Raw genomic sequence first — 21,553 nt, forward strand, 5'->3', positions numbered from 1 at the left:
AGCCTCGGGAGATCGGGGGGGCGGGGCTCGGGGACTCCCCCCTCCCCCTCCCCCTTCCCCCACCCCTCCCCTCCCCCCTCCCCTCCCCCTTCCCCCCCTCCCCCCCGCTCCCTCTCCCCTCCCCTCCCCCCCTCCCCTCCCCTCCCGCTCCCCTCCCCTCCGCTCCCTCTCCCCCCTCCCCCCTCCTCCCCTCCCCCCTCCTCCCCCTCCCCTCCCCCCCTCCCCCCCTTCCCCCCCTTCCTCCCCTCCCCCTCCCCTCCCCCCTGCCCCCCTCCCCCCTCCCCTCCCCTTCCCCCCTCCCCTCCCCTTCCCCCCCTCTTCTTCCCCCCCTCTTTCACCCCCTCTTCCCCGCTCTTCTTCCCCCCGTCTTCCCCCCAGTCGCTCTCTCTCTTCCCCCCAGTCGCTCTCTCTCTTCCCCCAGCCGCTCTCTCTCTTCCCCCCAGTCGCTCTCTCTCTTCCCCCCAGTCGCTCTCTCTCTTCCCCCCAGTCGCTCGCTCTCTTCCCCCCAGTCGCTCGCTCTCTTCCCCCCAGTCGCTCGCTCTCTTCCCCCCAGTCGCTCGCTCTCTTCCCCCCAGTCACTCTCTCTCTTCCCCCCAGTCGCTCTCTCTCTTCCCCCAGTCGCTCTCTCTCTTCCCCCCAGTCGCTCTCTCTCTCCCCCCCAGTCGCTCTCTTGCTTCCCCCCAGTCGTTCCCTCTCTTCCCCCCAGTCGCTCTCTCTCTTCCCCCCAGTCGCTCTCTCTCTTCCCCCCAGTCGCTCTCTCTCTTCCCCCCAGTCGCTCTCATTCTTCCCCCAGTCGCTCTCTCTCTTCCCCCCAGTCGCTCTCCCTCTTCCCCCAGTCGCTCTCTCTCTTCCCCCAGTCGCTCTCTCTCTTCCCCCCAGTCGCTCTCTCTCATCCCCCCAGTCGCTCTCTCTCTTCCCCCCAGTCGCTCTCTCTCTTCCCCCCAGTCGCTCTCTCTCTTCCCCCCAGTCGCTCTCTCTCTACCCCCCAGTCGCTCTCTCTCTTCCCCCCAGTCACTCTCTCTCTTCCCCCCAGTCGCTCTCTCTTCCCCCAGTCGCTCTCTCTTCCCCCAGTCGCTCTCTCTCTTCCCCCAGTCGCTCTCTCTCTTCCCCCGTCGCTCTTTCTCTCTTCCCCCCAGTCGCTCTCTCTTCCCCCCAGTCACTCTCTCTCTTCCCCCCGGTCGCTCTCTCTCTTCCCCCCAGTCGCTCTCTCTCTTCCCCGCAGTCGCTCTCTCTCTTCCCCCCAGTCGCTCTCTCTATTTTCCCCCCAGTCGCTCTCTCTCTTTTCCTCCCAGTCGCTCTCTCTCTTTTCCCCCCAGTCGCTCTCTCTCTTCCCCAGTCGCTCTCTCTCTTCCCCCCCAGTCGCTCTCTCTTCCCCCCCAGTCGCTCTCTCTCTTCCCCCCAGTCGCTTTCTCTTCCCCCCCAGTCGCTCTCTCTCTTCCCCCCAGTTGCTCTCTCTCTTCCCCCCCAGTCGCTCTCTCTCTTCCCCCCGTCGCTCTCTCTCTTCCCCCCCAGTCGCTCTCTCTCTTCCCCCCCAGTCGCTCTCTCTCTTCCCCCCCAGTCGCTCTCTCTCTTCCCCCCGAGTCGCTCTCTCTCTTCCCCCCCCACCAGTCGCTCTCTCTCTTCCCCCCCAGTCGCTCTCTCTCTTCCCCCCCAGTCGCTCTCTCTCTTCCCCCCCAGTCGCTCTCTCTCTTCCTCCCCCCACCAGTCGCTCTCTCTCTCTCTCTTCCAACAACAACATGCCCTCGAAAAAGCCTCGGCACCGCCGGGCACTCCAGCTAGTCTATATATATAAAAGGATACATCTGTCTGTCTGTCTGTCTATCTGTCTGCCTGTCCTTCGGTGTGTCTATCCGGCTATACACTCTAAAGTTATAGAGTGTACCTACACGTGCATCACATCAAAAGAAAGCTTACGATTCCGGAACGGTCGTAAGCGTATTTACGTTTCGGCAAGACAAAAATTGCGCCCGCGGTATCCAAAAAATGTTCAAAATTCCGCTCATTAGCATCTCATTATTCACTCATTAGCATCGAGTGACGTCGAGGTCGACCAATCGTACGATCGAGCGACCCGACGGTCGACCAATCGCTGCGTAGCGGGGGCGGGTTCTTGGCGCGTGCGGGCGGGCCCTCCTAGAGTCGAGTGATGGGACGATTGACCAATCCTACGCTTCGGTGACCTGACGGTCGACCAATCGGTGTGTGTGTGGGCGGGCCTTATCGTTCTGAACCGAGGTGAGTCGCCGCCATCTTGATTCCAAACTTTTCATTTCTTTTTCCTGCTATCTGCGTCTAAAAAAAAAGTTGCTTTTAAAACACAAATTGTTTTAAAAAAAAGTTAATTACTTTCTAAATCTTTTATCTGACCTCATTAATTTTCCAACCTTTCCCCGTTTTTGCAGGTAGGCCTCGAAGCCTGGGCGTCTGTTGCCAGCCATGCTGGACCCTAGGCAATTGTTTTGTGGCAAGCTCCTCCCACCCCTCACCCCCCACCCCCCCTGCTGGGCCCGATTCCGAACAGCGGCCAGCCATCTTGGTAAAGGCTGGCTGGGGCTTCATTCGCGCTCGCGCTGCACGGCGCACGCGCACCTCCACACAGAGCGCGGCCAGAGGGAAGCGAGCAGGTTAGCGGGGGGGGGGCGGGGCTCGGGAGGGGAGCGGGAGCGGAGAGGGTTACCCCGGCAACCGGGCTCGCCAGTCGCAATCGGTCGTCTCAAGCCGCCTCAGGAGGGCGGGGCTCGGGCTGACCGGGGCGCTGCGCTCGGCATGTCAGTGCGTGGGGCGTCACGGAGCTCAGCGGAGCCATCGCCGGCAGAGGGGAGAGGGTCTGCTGGCTCCCCCCTCCCTTTCTCCCCCCTCCTCTCCCCCCCTCCCCCTCCCCCCTCCCCTCCCCCCTCCGCTCCCCCGCCCCTCCTCCCTCTCCCCCTTCCCCCCCTCCCACTCCCTCTCCCCTCCCCCTCCATTCCCCCCCTCCCCCTCTCCCCTCCCCTCCCCTCTCCCCTCCCTCCCCTTTCTCCCCCCTCCCCTTTCCCCCCTCCCCTATCGCCCCCTCCCCTCCCCTATCACCCCCTCCCCTCCCCTTTCCCCCCTTCCCCCCTCCCCTCCCCTTTCCCCCCTTCCCCCCTCTTCTCCCCCCTTCCCCCCTCCTGTTTCCCCCTCCCCTCCCCTTCCCCTCCCCTTTCCCCCCTTCCCCCCCTTTCCTCCCCTTCCCCTCCCCTTTCCACCCCCCTTCCCCCCCTCCCCTCCCCTTCCCCCTTCCCCCCCTTTCCCCCCTTCCCCCCAGTCGCGCTCTCTCTTCTCCCCAGTCGCTCTCTCTCTTCCCCCCGTCGCTCTCTCTTCCCCCCAGTCGCGCTCTCTCTTCCCCCCCAGTCGCTCTCTCTCTTCCCCCCCAGTCGCTCTCTCTCTTCCCCCCCAGTCGCTCTCTCTCCCCCCCAGTCGCTCTCTCTCTTCCCCCTCCAGTCGCTCTCTCTCTTCCAACAACAACATGCCCTCGAAAAAGCCTCGGCACCGCCGGGCACTCCAGCTAGTTCTTACATATATTTCTCTTCTGTTCCCCAAGAGTCATCCGCAGCCTCAAAAAGGAGCTCAGAAAGCCAGCTCCTCTTTGACGCTACATCACATACTCCTTCTGTAGAACGTATCTGGGCACTTAGTTAGTCAGCTTGAGGAGGGTTCACCAGAGTTATATGAAGAAGCAGCAGAGTGGAAGGGTGGCTCTTAAAAGACCAAGGGGGAAAATTTGGTTGCTTTGTGCCTCCCGTTGTCCTAAGAGGGCGCTAACGGGGCGCAAAGCAACTAGCGCCCATGTGCGGTGCCGCTACCCTGCCATTGGCCCAAAGCCTGCTCACCTCCTCCAATCCACTCACACTGACTCCTACCCTGCCAGTGTAGGAGTCAGTGTGAGTGTCCGATCCGCCCGGAGGCTCACCTGGTGGAACAGCTGCATAAGGAACTGCCGCTGTCACCGTCAGAATGAAGCCTAAACACACAGGCCCTGATCATCCTCCACCTCCTTGTCTTTGAAACAACCTGAGCAATTTTCCAACATCGATCTCCTAAGGGACCTTTCATGACAGTTGGCTGAAGATTTCCCCAACGGGAACACTTCCTACGCCATGGATTGCCAGTCCTTCCTCCACAGCCCGCAGGAGCAGTTACGAGCACGTGCAGCGACCTTTTCAACTTTACTTCTCCAGCAGTCAGAACATGTCCAATCTGTCCGGAGGCTCACCTGGTGGAACAGCTGCATAAGGAACTGCTGCTGTCGGCATCAGAATGAAGCCTAAACACACAGACCCTGATCATCCTCCACCTCCTCGTCTTTGAAACAACCTGAGCAATTTTCCAACATGATTTGTAAATATGTAAATTCAAGAATCTATATATATAAAGCAGTATGTCTGTCCATCTGTCTGTATGTCCGTCTGTCTGTCTGTATGTATGTCTGTCTGTCCGCTATACACTCAAAAGTTATAGAGCGTACCTACACATATGTTATATCAAAAGAAAGCTGATGATCAGGGGAGTGTCATAGGTGTATTTACTTTTTGGTCAGACAAAAATTGTTCGGACAGTATACAAAAAACGTTCAAAAATCCGCTCATTAACGGTTGGCCAATCCTACCGCTCATTAGCATTGGGTGACGTGATGGTTGGCCAATCCTACAGTTCAGTGACCTGATGGTTGACCAAACGGTGCATCACGGGCGGGACCTAATCCTGCAGCCTCCCGAAACTTCGCCGCCATTTTTTCCCCTGCTTTTCCTCAACAGCGAGCGGGGCAGCTGCGTCGGCCCGCCGGAGCGGGAGGTGAGTTGGGGTCACTCGGGCCAGGCCTCTCAACCGCTCGGCCCGAGACACAGAGCAGGGGAGCGGCAGCGGGCAGCCGTCAACCGCACGGCCCGAGACACAGAGCGGGGGAGCGGCAGCGGCCAGCCGTCAACCGCACCGCCCTCTAAACTGCCCTGGCAACGCTGGGCCCCCCTGCTATTGTAAATAAATAGATATCCTGTTGTTGCAACTCTCGGTCGACCTTCAAATGGTGCGGGTTCCGTGGCTGTGTGACTGGAAGCGTGTAAACGCACTCACACTTACACACACACACACCCCCTCGCACACACACACACACACTCAAGTACTGAAACTGCTCTTAGCAAAGTCACAAATGACATCCTTTGTGACTGTCACAAAGGTAAACTATCCCTCCTCATCCTTCTCGACCTGTCTGCAGCCTTTGACATGATTGACCGCTCCATCCTCCTCCAACGTCTCTCCGCCGTCGTCCAGCTGGGTGGGACTGCACTCGCCTGGTTCCATTCTGATCTATCTCATTGTAGCCAGAGAACCACCTGCAATGACTTCTCTTCTCACTCCCGGAGCATGACCTCTGTTGTCCCCAGGGATCTATCCTGGGCCCCTCCTATTTCTCATCTACATGCTGCCCCTCGGTCACATCATCTGAAAAAACAGCTTCACTTTCCACATGTACGCTGATGACACCCAGCTCTATGTCACCACTGCCTCTCTCAACCCTCCACTGGCTTTAAATTATCAGACTACTTGTCTGACATCCAGTTCTGGATGAGCAGAAATTTCCTCCAACTAAATATTGGGAAGACTGAAGCCAGTGGGCTGGATTTAGCGGGGGATCTGCAGGCACGATCGGTGGGGGCTCGGGTGGGAATGTGTTTTTTCCCCAGTGGGTCAGGACCCCGCTGTGAACCCACCACCACACGCCTTTCCCCAATGTCGGGTCTGTCAGCGCTGAGCAGACCCGACAGGCAACGGCGGGTTCACAGCAGGGAACCCAATTCAGGTAATTAGTGGCTTGTTTAGAGCCACTTAAGAATGAATTTTAGCTCAGCTTCTGTATTGGACAGTTGGCCCACGGGCTCCACGTTGGTCGTGCACCATGTCTGTCATAGTCATAGAGTCATAGTGATAGAATAACGGCACAGAAGGAGGCCATTTGGCCCATCAAGTCCGTGCCGGCTCTCTCTAGAGCAATCCAGTCAGTCCCATTCCCCGCTCTATCCCCATAGCCCTGCAAGTTTATTTCCGTCAAGTGCCTATCCAGTCTCCCCTTGAAAACATTGAGTGTCTCCGCTTCCACCACTTCCGTCGGCAGCAAGTTCCAGGTCCTCACCACTCGCTGCGTAAAAAAGTTTTTCCTCACATCCCCCCTGCATCTCTTGCCCAAAATTTAAATCTGTGTCCCCTAGTCCTTGTACCATCAACTAGTGGGAACAGCCTTTCCCCGTCTAGCCTATCCAAACCCGTCATAATCTTGTACACCTCTATCAAATCACCCCTCAACCTCCTTTGCTCTAATGGAAACAAATCCAGCTTCTCCAACCTGTCCTTGTAGCTAAGATCCCCCATCCCCGGAACCATTCTGGTAAATCTCCTCTGCACCCTCTCAAGGGCCTTCACATCCTTCCTAAAGTGTGGTGACCAGAACTGGATGCAATACTCCAGTTGTGGCCTAACCAGCACTTTATAAAGGTTCAGCATAACTTCTCTACTTTTGTACTCAATACCTCTATTTATGAAGCCCAAGATCCCATATACTTTGTTAACCACTCTCTCAATATGTCCCGCCACCTTCAGGGACCGATGCACATTAACTCCCAGGTCCCTCTGTCCCTGCACACTCTTTAAAACTGTGCCATTAAGTGTATATTGCCTCTCCCTGTTCCTTCTGCCAAAATGCATCACCTCTCACTTCTCTGTATTAAATTCCATCTGCCAGTTGTCTGCCCATTCTGCTAGCCTTTCTATGTCCTGTTGCAGTCGATTGGTATCATCCTCACTGTTTGCCACACCCCCAAGTTTGGTGTCATCGGTGTCTGTCAAGCTGAGGCAGGAGTTCAGTGGCCATTGAATCAGCTGTTGAGTTGACAGCTTCAAATGTACAGGAAAAGCTCCCACCTTACTGAGTTATCTTCCCTCAGCCATAAACTCTTCCTCACTGCATTTCTACAACAGATTCAACATGCTGCAAGTCTTTACACAAGTCTCCATCCAATCTGTCCTCATTACCAGTGTTCCTCTAATTTTTATTTGTACTGAGTGCGCCACAAACTCCTCCCAGCGACTTTTTTGTCCCTGGGAAAGTTTTATAACAACATCATCATCTTGTATTTAACGTAGTAAAACGTCCCAAGGTGCTGCACAGGAGTATTTTAAGACAAAAAATTTGACACCAAGCCACATAAGGATAAATTAGGGCAGGTGACCAAAAGCTTGGTCAAAGAGGGCGGTTTTAAGGAGCGTCTTAAAGGAGGAAAGAGGGGTAGCGAGGCGGAGAGGTTTAGGGAGGAAATTCCAGAGCTTAGGGCCCAGGCAACAGAAGGCACGGCCACCAATGGCTGAGTGATTATAATCAGGGATGCTCAAGAGGGCAGAATTAGAGGAGCACAGAATTCTCGGGTGGTTGTGGGGCTGAAGGAGATTACAGAGATAGGGAGGGGTGAGGCCATGGAGGGATTTGAAAACAAGGATGAGAAATTTGAAATCGAGGAGCTGCTTAACCGGGAGCCAATGTAGGTCAGCAAGCACAGGGGTGATGGGTGATGGGACTTGGTGCGAGTTAGGACACGGGCAGCCGAGTTTTGGATGATCTCAAGTTTACGTAGGGTGGAATGTGGGAGGCCAGCCAGGAGTGTGTTGGAATAGTCAAGTCTAGAGGTAACAAAGGCATGGATGAGGGTTTCAGCAGTGGATGAGGTGAGGCGAGGGTGGAGACGGGCGATGTTACGGAGGTGGAAGTAGGCGGTCTTTGTTATGCTGCGGATATGTGGTCAGAAGCTCATTTCAGGGTCAAATATGACACCAACAAATTTCATTCACCTGAGCCAAATGGACAGCCAAGGGATGGAGTCTGGGATTGTTTAAAGTGTGTCCTAGCAATCGTGCGCACCCTGAGCAAGCTTGTGAGTGCTCGGGAAGGATTCAAAGACATTGACAGACACTGCTGCACGCTGCCACTCTGCCTCGATACAACTACCCCTCGAGCCTTTGGCTCAATTCTCTCTGAACTACCCCACAAAGCAACCTATTGAATCACAGAGAATAGCACAGCACAGAAGGAGGCCAATCGGCCCATCGAGTCTGCGCCTGCTCTCTCTCGCAGAGCAATCCAGTTTGTCCCACTCCCCCGCTTTTTCCCCATATCCCTGCAATTTTTTCTCCTTCAAGTATTCATCCAATTCCCTATTGAATTCCCTCAAGCCGTGCATTCCAAATCCGAACCACTCGTTGCGTACAAAACTTTTTGCTCCTGTCGTCTCTGGTTCTTTTGACAATCGCCCTAAACCTGTGGCCTCTGGTTATCGAGCCTTCAGCCACCGGAAACAGTTTCTCTTTATTTACTATCTAAACCCGTCATGATTTGAAACACCTCGATCACATCTCCTCTTAGCCTTCTCTGCTCCAAGGAGAACAACCCCAGCTTCTCCAGTCTGTCCACTTATTATACTGCACGCAACTTAAAATATAATATTTGTCATTAGACCTGTCAATGCCCTGTTCAGTTTTCTCCTTTAATGCGCAATGTTCACTCACTCTTTTTAGTTTCGTTGAGTGGAAAGACCCTTTCAGTCCAGCTGGCCAGCCCTGAAGTTCCAAAAATACAATCCTGTCCTGTTAAGATGATTCAAGCCTCAGGATTTCTAACGTGCGATTTTTGGTCAGGGTGGGGAGGGAGGAGAAGCTGCATGGAGCGATCCCAAAGACTGGGGATGGAAAACCGTGCCATAGGGGGCGGGGGGAGCTCCCTGACATAGGAAGGAAGTATTAGAAAGGTGGAGGGTGTTGTTTTCAATAAGGATTTGGGATATGAGACATAAGAACATAACATAAGAAATAGGAGCAGGAGTCGGCCATTTGGCCCTTCGAGCCTGCTCCACCATTCAATGAGATCATGGCTGATCTTCTACCTCATCTCCACGTTCCTGAACTATCCCCATATCCCTTGATTCCCTTAATATTCAAAAATCTATCGACCTCTGTCTTGAATACACTCAATGACTGAGCCTCCACCGCCCTTCAGACTGTTTGCCACAAGGCCCAAAGGTAGAGAAGCTCTGCTGGAAATTACATCTCAAAATGAGCAAAGAATCTCAAATTCAAGTAACAAACCCAGCACAAGATGTCAGAAAGACCCACACCCAGAATGAAGAGCTTCACTTGGATTTTCTACCCAAGACCATCAGAACCTCAAAACCCTTTCCCACAAATAGAGGCAAAATCTCAACTTCAGTGTTACAAACACAAACATTGGCCAGTCTGTTTTATGGAGGGAACACTCAGATATGAAGCTGATAGAACTTGCTCGCAGATAGAGGGGACTTTGCTGCTCGACTCAGCAAGTTTGGAGCAGGATTATCTTCGAGACTAAAGAATTGCCAAACTCTGCCGTGCTCACAGTGTCAGCTGTGGCTCAGTGGGCAGCACTCTCTGGGTGGGAGGGGCTAGGAGGGAGCAGGTGCTGCTGGTTGCTTGATTACTGCAGGGAGTTGGAGTGAGTTTGTAAAAAGTTGGTGGTGGTTTTTTTTTTCAGGTTTTAGAGTCTTTTTAGTCCATCCTAGGGTACTTAAGGAAGTGGCCCTAGAAATAGTAGATGCATTGCTGGTCATCTTCCAAAATTCTATAGACTCTGGAACAGTTCCCATGGATTGGAGGATAGCTAATGTAACCCCACTATTTAAAAAGGGTGGTAGAGAAAGAACGGTGAATTATAGACCAGTAAGCCTGACATCGGTACTGGGGAAAATGCTAGAGTCCATTATAAAAGATGTAATAGCAGAGCACTTGGAAAAGAGTGACAGGATCGGACAAAGTCAACATGGATTTACAAAAGGTAAATCATGCTTGACTAATCTACTGGAATTTTTTGAGGATGTAACTGGTAGAATAGATAAGGGAGAACCAGTGGATGTGGTGTATTTGGACTTTCAGAAGGCTTTCGATAAGGTCCCGCATTAGAGATTAGCGTGTAAAGTTAAAGCACATGGGATTGGGGGTAAGGTACTGTCTTGGATAGAGAACTGGTTGGAAGACAGGAAGCAAAGAGTTGGAATAAACAGGTCTTTTTCCGAGTGGCGGGCAGTGACTAGTGGGGTGCCGCAGGGATCGGTGCTCGGACCCCAGCTATTCACAATATATATAAAGGATCTAGACAAGGGAACTAGATGTAATATCTCCAAGTTTGCAGATGACACAAAGCTGGGTGGGCGTGTGTGCTGTGAGGAGGATGCCGAGAAACTCCAGTATGATTTGGACAGGTTGGGTAATTGAGCAGATGCATGGCAAATGCAGTATAATGTGGATAAATGCGAGGTTATCCACTTCGGTGGCAAAAACAGGAAGACAGATTATTATCTGAACGGCAATAGATTGGGAAAAGGGGAAGGGCTACGAGACCTGGGTGTCCTTGTGCACCAGTCGCTGAAGGTAAGCATGCAGGTGCAGCAGGCGGTTAAGAAGGCAAATGGTATGTTGGCCTTCATAGCGAGAGGATTCGAGTACAGGAGCAAGGATGTCTTGCTGCAGTTGTACAGGGCTTTGGTGAGACCACACCTTGAGTATTGTGTGCAGTTTCGGTCACCTTATCTGAGGAAGGATGTTCTTGCCATGGAGAGAGTGCAGCGAAGATTCACCAGACTGATACCTGGGATGGCAGGAATGACGTATGAGGAGAGAGTGGGTCGATTAGGCTTATATTCGCTAGAGTTTAGAAGAATGAGAGGGGATCTCATTGAAACTTACAAAATTCTAACAGGACGAGACAGACTAGATGCAGGAAGGATGTTCCCGATGGCGGGGGAGTCCAGAACCAGGGGTCACAGTCTAAGGATAAGGGGTAAGCCATTTAGGACTGAGATGAGCAGGAATTTCTTCACCCAGAGAGTGGTGAACCTGTGGAATTCTCTACCACACAGGGCAGTTGAGGCCAATTCATTAAATATATTCAAGAAGGAGTTAGGTACATTTCTTAAGGCTAAAGGGATCAATGGATATGGGGAGAAAGCAGGGACAGGGTACTGAATTTCGATGATCAGCCATGATCTCATTAAATGGCGGAGCGGGCTCGAGGGGCTGAATGGCCGACTCCTGCTCCTATCCTCTATGTTTCTATAAACAACAGCCAGATGGCTGCTGAGGGGTCCGGAGTGCCGGGCCCCTCAGAGGACAATATTCCCAAGATGAATTTAAGTAGGGGAGAAAATGTTGGGGGAAGGGAGAGAAAGAAGCATAAAGATTTGGGCCGGGACCACAGGAGGTTTGGAAAAATAAACACAGTGGTGGTTCAGTGCGAGGGTAAGGAGATACGAGCTTGGGATATTATCCAAGCGGTACATGCGGACTGCGGCGAGGGAAGCTGCTTTGTCTGCCGACCAAAGCCGAATGTTGGGATCGAGGTGACGGTCAGTGACTGAGAAGAGGTGGAAAGACTGTTACTCAGTTTGAAGGTTGGTGATAAGTTCTTGGGGGTATCTCTGCTATATTCGGAAGAGGTGGTGGTCTCATTCTTAAACTTGCCAGTTTATATTGAGGACGATGTGCTAATCAAAAGGTTGGAAGAGCCGGGGGGGTTATGCGTCAACTGTATTATACATTAGTTAGGCCTCAGCTAGAGTACTGCGTGCAGTTCTGGTCACCACATTACAGGAAAGATGTGATTGCACGAGAGAGGGTACAGAGGAGATTTACAAAGATGTTGCCAGGAGTAGAGAATCTTAGCTATGAGGAAAGACTGGATAGGCTGGGTCTGTTTTCCTTGGAACAGAGGAGGCTGAGGGGAGACCTCATTGAGGTGTATAAAATTATGAGGTGTGGTGTATGTAACCTGTTCCATCTTAAGAGAACTTAAGCCTGTTCCACCTTAAGAGATGTAGGCCTAGAAATTCAGTGCCCTTAGCGCCGATTTTGCGGCGCTAGAGGGCCTAGCGCTGCAATTGGCGCCGGCGCCTAAATTGCCTGGGGCCCTTCCGCCGCGGTAGACCGGTAGCGCTGCGCCGGCACCGATGACGTCATCGGTGTGCGCAGCGTCCCGGTTGCCATGGTAACCCGCCCGAACTGGGAAATTGACTTGCGGCCGCCTCGCCCGTGGCAGCCGCAAGCAACGTTCTGGCAGAGGTGCCTTGCACAAGTTTGCGCCGGCGCAATAAAGGCCCCGCGGCGGCCGGCCGCTTTCCCGCCGCCCACCTGGCCGCAGCTCCCTCCCCGGACTTCCCCCCGCCCCCCCCCGGAACAGAAGCAAGCCCGGCACTTGTCCGAGGTGCCGGGCTCATTTTTAATAAGATTATCGCGGGCCGCGGCCGGGTGCAGGCAGGTCCTCCTTAAGGGAAGGAGGAGGCCTGCACTTCCCGAACCTGCCGCACCGCAGCGGGCGCCGCAGCGCCGGAATAGCGCCGAAATTCAGCGCATAGCGCCAGTTTTCAGGCGCTAACAGCTTTCAGCAGCGCCGGCAGCCGTTTGGGCGCAGAAGTAGTGAATTTGTGGCCCGACCAGCGCGACTTAGCTCCGGCACTAACTTCCGGCGCTAAAGCCGTTGCTGCGCCAAAACCCAATTTCTAGGCCGTACTACTTTCTCTGGCTGCTGTATACGTAATACCGGTGGTGACCACCGGTATATAAGTACTGTGTAGTGATATTGTATTTAGTATAGTCCTGACCTCCAACTAGTAAAGACCTGTTGAACTTTATTCTTGTAGTCTGTGTCAGTAATTAATCTTAATACAACTGGAACACACAGACTTAACAGTGGCGACGAGTCCGATTCTTACCCTGCGGCAGTTTATATCCACGGCGGTTTCGTCCACAGAACGGGCATCGAAGAGAGGCATCCACCCTCATCACCCTGCTGGAAGACACGTCGCGCGGCAGGCATCGAGAACCCGGAGTGCAGAAGACATCCTGAACTCAAAGCCTCCATCAGCGGCAGTCAGCTATCTTCTTTCTACCTCGGTAGTGGGTAAGCCAGTCAGCGACGCGAGCAGAAAGTCGGCCGCGTTGGCTGTACAGACGGGGGGAGGAAGACGGAGGAATAAGGGCGGTGAGATCGATCGCGGCCGGAGATAATGGCCGGGCCGCATTCGGGCCGAAAGGCGCAGCGCGGGGACATCGATCGTGGCTGGTGATAAGGGCCGGGCCGCTTTCGGGCCAAAAAGGCGCAGCGTCTGGGGCGACTGAAGGCGCGAGAGCCGCGGTGAAGGCGAACGCAGCCGGTGCTAATAACCGGGCTGCAAGAAGGGCTGCGAGGCACGACATCGGGGAAGCGCGAATGCCCGAGGGAGCCGCGGTGAAGCGGAGACAGCGTCGGGGGAGTTACTAACCGCTGGGAAAGGGGAGCAGCAGCGGCACGCCAAACGCCATTGCAGCCAGTGGGTGAAGACCGCCAAGCGCGGGAAAACCGCCATTTTGTAGGCGGAGGACGAAGACAAGAGCGGGAAGCCACCATCTAGGGATAAAATAAATTGCAACGATGCCTAAACATGGGAACATTGATACCTTTGATGGCGACATCGAAGATTGGGCCATGTATGTAGAACGCATACAAAATTATTGTAAAGCAAATAAAATCCCAGATGCAGAGAAAGCACTTACTTTATTGAACTTAATGGGTGCGAAGACATACGGGCAATTGAAACACCTTTTATCACCAGATGAACCGGCGGATAAGACGTTCGAGGAGATTGTTACTGTCCTGAAAAATCATCTAAACCCCACGCCGCTGATGCTAGCGGAACGATTTAAATTTTACAGCAGAAGGCAGCTGAAGGATGAAAGCAATGCTGAATATTTAATGGAATTGCGTAAGCTGGCAAAGTACTGTCAGTTTGGAACGGGACTGACAGACGCGCTAAGGGATAGATTTGTGTGTGGATTATTAAAAGAAGATACACAAAAGCGACTGCTCGAGGAGAATGAGCTGACGCTTGAGAAAGCGGTCACTATGGCAGCAGCGCACGAGGCCGCAGCGAGAGGCACGGCAGTAATGCAGCTACGGTCACCGGAACTCAGTACAAATAAATTGGGTTTGAGTACTGTAAAATGTTATCGTTGTGGAAAGACAACACACGATCAGAACCAGTGTTGGTTTAAAAACCAAGAATGCAGAATGTGTGGCAGGCTTGGCCACATAGCTAAAGTATGCCGGTCAGGAAAGAAGACCAGCAACAAAAAAGTCACCGCAAGGAAAATACATAAAGGTGCACAAGGTGACAAAGACCAGTTCGAACGAACAGAAGTCAGATTCAGACGCTAGCAGTAATGAACTGGGTAGCTTAAGAGTACACAACGTTGGTAAGGATGCAGATCTCCAGACAATTTGGGTCACTCTTCAGATAGCAGGAGTCCAAGTAAAGATGGAATTGGACACTGGATCGGCATTGACGGTCATGAATAAGAAAGATTACAAAAGGTTATTCCAACATATTCCCCTACGGGATACGGAGATTATATTGAAAACATACACGGGGCAAAGAGTGTACCCCATCGGAAAGATAGAGGTAAAAGTGGTCCACAAGGGCGAAGAAAGCCAAGTAATGGACTTATATGTGCTACCTGAAGGAGGTCCACCACTACTGGGACGGGAGCGGATTAGGAAAATGAATATGGACTGGCACTCCTTAAAAGCACTAACGGTAGATTCCGGGGAAACAGATGTCAAACCTAAACGATTGTCCAAAATATTGGATGATGCTAAAGAGGTGTTCCAGCAAGGACTGGGAACACTGAAAGGAATTACGGCAAACATCAAGATTGATGAACATGCACAACCAAAATTTTTCAAAGCCAGACCGGTACCCTATGCAATACGACCTACTGTAGAAGAGGAACTGGAAGCGCTAGAACGTTCAGGTGTACTGTCTAAGGTAGATTGGAGTGAGTGGGCTACGCCCATTGTTCCCGTTATGAAACGTCCTTCGAGCAACAAGCCAGGAGAACCAGGGACGGATCGCATCTGTGGAGATTTCAAGATCACCGTTAATCCGGTGCTTCACACGGTGCAGTATCCGCTTCCGCGGATTGAGGATATTTTTGCTTTGTTGTCTGGCGGGAAACACTTCACCAAGATAGACCTGGCGCAGGCGTACTTGCAGATGGAGGTTGAAGAGTCACGCCAGTACCTCACGATCAACACGCATAGAGGTTTGTACCGGTATAATAGGCTGGTTTTTGGAGTGGCATCGGCTCCGGCAATTTGGCAGAGGGCCATGGAGCAGGTATTACAGGGAATTCCAGGCACACAATGTTACCTGGACGATATTCTGATTACAGGTGATGGTGATGAAGAACACCTCGCAAACTTGGAACTGGTGCTCAACAGGCTGAAAGAGTATGGACTTAGAGTTAATCGGCAGAAATGTGAGTTCTTTCAGAAGCGGATCTCGTACTGTGGTCATGTCATTGACCGGGAGGGGCTTCATAAGTCTCCTGACAAGATAGAGGCAGTTGTAAAGGCTCCCGCTCCGGATAATGTCTCTCAGTTGAGGTCGTTTCTGGGATTGATTAACTATTACCATAAGTTTCTACCGAATCTATCCACGGTACTGCACCCACTGAACGCTCTTTTACAGAAGGGGGTACCATGGGAATGGAGCGAAAACTGTAAGAAGGCATTCCGCAAAAGCAAAGAATTGATCACCTCAGAGGAAGTGCTGGCTCACTTCAACCCGACACTGCCTATTCGGTTGGCTTGTGATGCTTCTCCATATGGTATTGGGGCAGTACTCTCACACAAGTTGCCAAATGGCATGGAAAGGCCAGTCGCGTTTGCATCCAGATCATTGACCTCCGCTGAGCGCAACTATGCGCAGATCGATAGGGAGGCTCTCAGCCTTGTATGGGGAGTGAAGAAGTTTAATCATTACCTGCAGGGCCAAAAATTCACACTTCTGACAGACCATCAGCCGTTGGTATCTATTTTTAACCCTAAGAAGGGTGTTTCGGTGATGACAGCACAGCGACTCCAGAGATGGTCCCTTTTCCTAGGGGCACATCAATATCAAATAGAATTCAAAGGTACAAAGCAGCATGGCAATGCTGATGGGCTGTCGCGCCTGCCACTACCTGAAGCAGAAGAGACGACGAAAGTTGACCCTGTTGAGTTATTTCATTCGACCATCATCGAGTGTTTACCAGTCACCAATGCAAGTATTGAAAGAGAAACCAGGAACGACCCGACACTGTCCCGAGTTTACGAGGTGACAGTGAAGGGATGGCCAACACATGGTGATCATCTGTTACCGGCATTCTCGGCAAGGCGAGACCAGCTGTCCGTCTGCCATGGTACTTTGATGTACGGGACAAGAGTGATTATTCCTCCCAAGTTACGGGAAAGAGTTCTAAAGGAACTGCATGAAGGTCATCTGGGGGGAGTTAAGATGAAAAGTCTTGCTAGGGCTTATGTATGGTGGCCGGGCATTGACCAACAGATAGAGGAGTTGACAAAAAGCTGCGCTGGGTGCCAAAAAGTGCAAAATGCACCTCCGATCGCACCGCTACACCCATGGGAATGGCCTTCAGCCCCATGGCAACGCGTACATATTGACTTTGCTGGTCCATTCATGGACTCCATGTTCCTAATTGCGGTGGACGCACATTCCAAATGGCCAGAAGTGATCAAGATGAATACCACTACTTCAGAAAAGACAACTGCGGTGTTAAGAACAATATTCGCAAGGAACGGATTGCCAGAACAGATATGTTCGGACAACGGACCACAGTTCGTGTCGGAAGAATTCCAAAAATTCTTAAAGAAGAATGGGGTGAAACATTATACCTCTGCCCCATATCATCCGGCGACAAACGGGTTGGCCGAGAGATTTGTCCAAACATTCAAAAAGGCAATAAAGGCCATGAACGATGATCAGATTCCGTTACAACACAAGGTGGACAATTTCCTAATGGCATATCGAAACGCCGCTCATGCAGTGACTAACCAAAGTCCTGCCATGATGTTTTATAACAGGAGGTTGCGGTCCAGGTTGGACTTGTTAAAACTAAATGTGCGGAGGGAAGTGGAAAACAAACAGTTCCGGCATATTAATAACAAGTCCACTCGAAGTTTCAATGTAGGACAACCAGTGTTGGCAAGGGGCTATGGAAACGAAAAATGGCAGTCCGGAACAATTCGGGCCAGACAAGGACCTCTGATGTACACAGTAGATATTGGTAACAATGTGATAAGGCGTCATGCGGATGAACTGGTAGAATCAAGAGCAAGGGTCGAACCCATGGTTGCGACAGAGACAACTGTGGAAGACGTTAATGAACCTGAAGCATCTACCTCGGCAGGGACTGTACCTGATGATGACGTCCAATACATAGGAAACCAACAAGAAGAGTCACCTCAGCAACAAGAATCAGAGACCACTGAAAGGCGTTATCCAAACCGAATCAGAAGGCCTCCTGAGAGACTGAACCTTTGAACTGTTTATACCTGAAGTTATATATGTATATATGTTATTATGTTATGTTAAATGGGGATATGACTGTTAAGCTAAAAAGGGAGGATTGTGGTGTATGTAACCTGTTCCACCTTAAGAGAACTTAAGCCTGTTCCACCTTAAGAGATGTACTACTTTCTCTGGCTGCTGTATACGTAATACCGGTGGTGACCACCGGTATATAAGTACTGTGTAGTGATATTGTATTTAGTATAGTCCTGACCTCCAACTAGTAAAGACCTGTTGAACTTTATTCTTGTAGTCTGTGTCAGTAATTAATCTTAATACAACTGGAACACACAGACTTAACATGAGGGACCTAGATAAAGTGGATAGAAAGGACCTATTTCCCTTAGCAGAGGGGTCAAAAACCAGGGGGCACAGATTTAAAGTGATTGGGGGAAGGTTTAGAGGGGATTTGAGGGGAAATTTCTTCACCCAGAGGGTTGTGGGGGTCTGGAACTCACTGCCTGAAAGGGTGGTAGAGGCAGGAACTCTAACCACATTTAAAAAGTTCTTGGATATACACTTGGGATGCTGTAACCTGCAGGGCTACGGACCAAGAGCTGGGAAGTGGGATTAGGCTGGATAGCTCTTTGTTGGCCGGCGCGGACATGATGGGCCAAAATGGCCTCCTTCCGTGCTGTAACTTTCTATCATTCTTTTGCTGCTTTTTATGGACATCAATAGCAAACAATTTAAATAAATCTTTCCAAGATCATAGAATTTGAAGAGAAGGAGGCCCTTCAGCCTATCACAGCTGTGCTGATGCTAACTTTTCCACTGGAGCTGTCTACTGTAACGTCAATCCTTAGTTTCTTCAAATACTGACCCAACTCCCTTTGAAATAGTTATAGTCTCTGCCTCAATGGCTCCTTCTAGTAAAGCATTCATCGGTCTAATAACCCTGTGACATTTTTCATTCTTCCAGTGATAATCCTGAAGGGTTCACACCTGAAATGCTGGCTCCTTTGCTCTCTCTACAGATCTGGTGAATGTTTCCAACATTTTCTGTCTTTGTTTGAGATTTTCAGCATCTATAGCTTTTTGCTAAATTGATGTCCCCTTGCTACTGATTCACCAATCAGCAGCAATAATGGCTCAGAGCTTGCTGGACTGGGGCTTCTCCAGCCTGCCCCGTTAGTTAGACGTTTTCCTCACCCCTCAGCCCAAAAATTTATTGCACTGCAAGTTGCTGGAAGTGCGAGCTGATAATAATATCAACTTGTATTTATATAGCGCCTTTAACATGATAAAACATCCCAAGGTGTTTCACAGGAGTGTTATTAAAAAACAAAATTCGACACCGAGCCATATAAGATGTTAGGGCAGGTGACCAAAAGCTTGGTTAAAGAGGTCGGTTTTAAGGAGCATCTTAAAGGAGGAAAGAGAAGTGGAGAGGTGGAGCAATTTAGGAAGGGAGTTCCAGAGTTTAGGGCCCATGCAGCAGAAGACACGGCCACCAATGGTGGAGCGATTAAAATTGGGGATGTTCAAAAGGCGGAGTGCAGAGGTCTAGGGGGATTATAGGGCTGGAGGAGGTTACAGAGTTAGGGAGGGGTGAAGCCATGGAGGGATTTGAAAACAAGGATGAGAATTTTAAAATCGAGGTGTTGGTTAACTGAGAGTCAATGTAGGTCAGCGAGGACAAGGGTGATGGGTGAGCGGGACCTGGTGTGAGTTAGGACACAGGCTGCAGAGTTGTGGATGACCTCAAGTTTATGGAGTGTGGAACTAGGGAGGCCGGCCAGGAGGGCGGTGGAATAGCCAAGTCTAGAGGTGATAAAGGCATGGATGAGGGTTTCAGCAACAGATAAGTTGAAGCAAGGGCGGAGATGGGTGATATTGTGAAGGTAGAAATGGGTGGTCTTAGTGATAGAATGGATATGAGGTAGGAAACTCAGTTCATCATCAAATATCACACCAAAGTTGCGAACAGGCGTGGTCAGCCTTAGACAGTTGCTGGGGAGAGAGAGATCGAATCAGTGAAAAGATAACAACGGGGCATCTGGGACCTTGGTGAATGATGGGACCAACAGTCTATCTCCTTAGCCAATGAGATTGAAGGATTGAGAAAGAAACAGGAAGGATGGAGAAGGAAATAGGGTGAATTAGAGCCAAATCAGGTACAGAGAGAGAAATAAAGAAAGGGAAAGAAAAATTGGATTAAGAGAGAGGAAAAAAGAGACAGAAAGAAAAAGAAAAAAAAATGTTTAATTTTAAAAATCTCCAAGAACAATTTACTACCTGCAGCAATGAGACTCCACAGTTTCAATTGTTCCCTTTCTGGGCCGGAGAGGTTGAGTGGCATTACAGGAACATGAATCTCCTCATTAAAAAGGGTTGTTACGCTATTAAGTACAAGCCCTAACTTTCTGCGGCGACTTTAATGGGTAATTATTGCGCAAATCCAGCAATTTCTTGAAACTCACGGGCAGGTTGAGGGCGAGATGCTGTTTCCATGAAGTTAACGGCAGAGCGACACAAATCATCCAGCAACTTGTGGCGATTCGCAATTCACGGCTTATCTCTTCCTCGGCACAAGTTGCTGAACGATTTACACATTAGTAATGACGACCGCCATTAAACTTACTATCCTCCCTAAATCTTTCATAGTTTGGAAAACATGTTAAATCTTCCTTAATGTTCTCTGTTCCAGTCAAAAAGCTGCAATTTTTGAGCCTCTCTTTATTACTATAATAACTTCTCATTCCTGGTATCATTCCTGTGAATCTCCACTGTCCCCTTTCCATGGCTCTGATATCCTTCCTAAAATGGACTGCTCAGAACTACATACAATAATCCAACTGCGGCCTTATCAATGTCTTGTACAAATTCAACACCACTTCCTTCCCTTTATATTCAATGATCCTACAAATAAAACCCCAAATCCCATTTGCCTTTTTATGCCCTTTTCTATATGTGCTCACATCTTTAAACATCTTTGTATCTGCACCCCCCAGATCTCTCTGTTCCTCCACTCCATTAAGGGTACATTTTCTTTCACTATTCTATCCTTTTTGCTGAAATGCATTACTTCACATTGCTCTGCATTGAGCACATCACTCCGCTATTTAAGAATGGTGAGAGAGGGAAACCAGGGAATTATAGAACAGTTAGCATAACATCTGTTGTCAGGAAATTACTAGAGTCTATAATTAAGGATAGGGTGACTGAACACCTTGAAAATGTTCAGCTGATCAGCGAGAACCAGCGTGGATTTGTAAAGGGTAGGTCATGCCTGACTCACCAAATTGAATTTTTTGAAGAGGTGACTAAAGTAGTGGACAGCGGAATGTCTATGGATATTATTTATATGGACTTCCAGAAAGCACTCGATCAAGTCCCTCATAAGAGACAGTTCGATTAAGTTGAAGCTCATGGAACGGAAGGCAAATTATTGACCTGGTTAGGAAATTGGCTGAGCGGCAGGAGACAGTGAGTAGGGATAATGGGCAGGTGCTCTAAATGGCAGGATGTGACTAGTGGTGCCTCACAGTGGTGTTGGGGCCTCAACTTTTCACTCTATTTATTAACGACTTAGATGATGGGATAGAGAGCCACATATCCAAGTTTGCCGACGACACAAAGATAGGCAACATTGTAAGCAGTTTAGATGGAAGCATAAAATTACAAAGATATTAATAGATTAAGTGAATGGGCAAAACTGTGGCAAATGGATTTCAATGTAGGCAAATGTGAGGTCATCCCCTTTGGACCTAAAAAGGATAGAACAGGGTACTTTCTAAATGGCGAAAAGCTAAAAACAGTGGAGGTCCAAAGAGACTTGGGGGTTCAGGCACATTGATCATTAAAATGTCAGGAACAGGTACAGAAAATAATCAAAAAGGCTAATGGAATGCTGGCCTTTATATCTAGAGGACTAGAATACAAGGGGGTAGAAGTTGTGCTGCAGCTATACAAAGCCCTGGTTAGACCACACCTGGAGCACTGGGAGCAGTTCTGGGCATCACACCTTACGAAGGATATATTGGCCTTGGAGGGAGTGCAGCGTAGGTTTACCAGAATGATACCCGGACTTCAAGGGTTAAATTACGAGGAGAAATTACACAGGGTTGTATTCCCTGGAATTT

General features: G+C 50.4%; 1 protein-coding gene across 1 annotated transcript in view; it reads right to left on the reverse strand.

Annotated features, from left to right (window-relative positions):
• lrrk1 (leucine-rich repeat kinase 1) overlaps positions 1-21,553 on the reverse strand; it is a 404,527-nt gene that overhangs the window by 202,516 nt on the left and 180,458 nt on the right.

This window comes from Somniosus microcephalus, chromosome 27 (genome assembly GCF_052327205.1).
Source record: "Somniosus microcephalus isolate GS21.2 chromosome 27, FLI_Smic_1.0, whole genome shotgun sequence".
Lineage (NCBI taxonomy): Eukaryota > Metazoa > Chordata > Chondrichthyes > Squaliformes > Somniosidae > Somniosus > Somniosus microcephalus.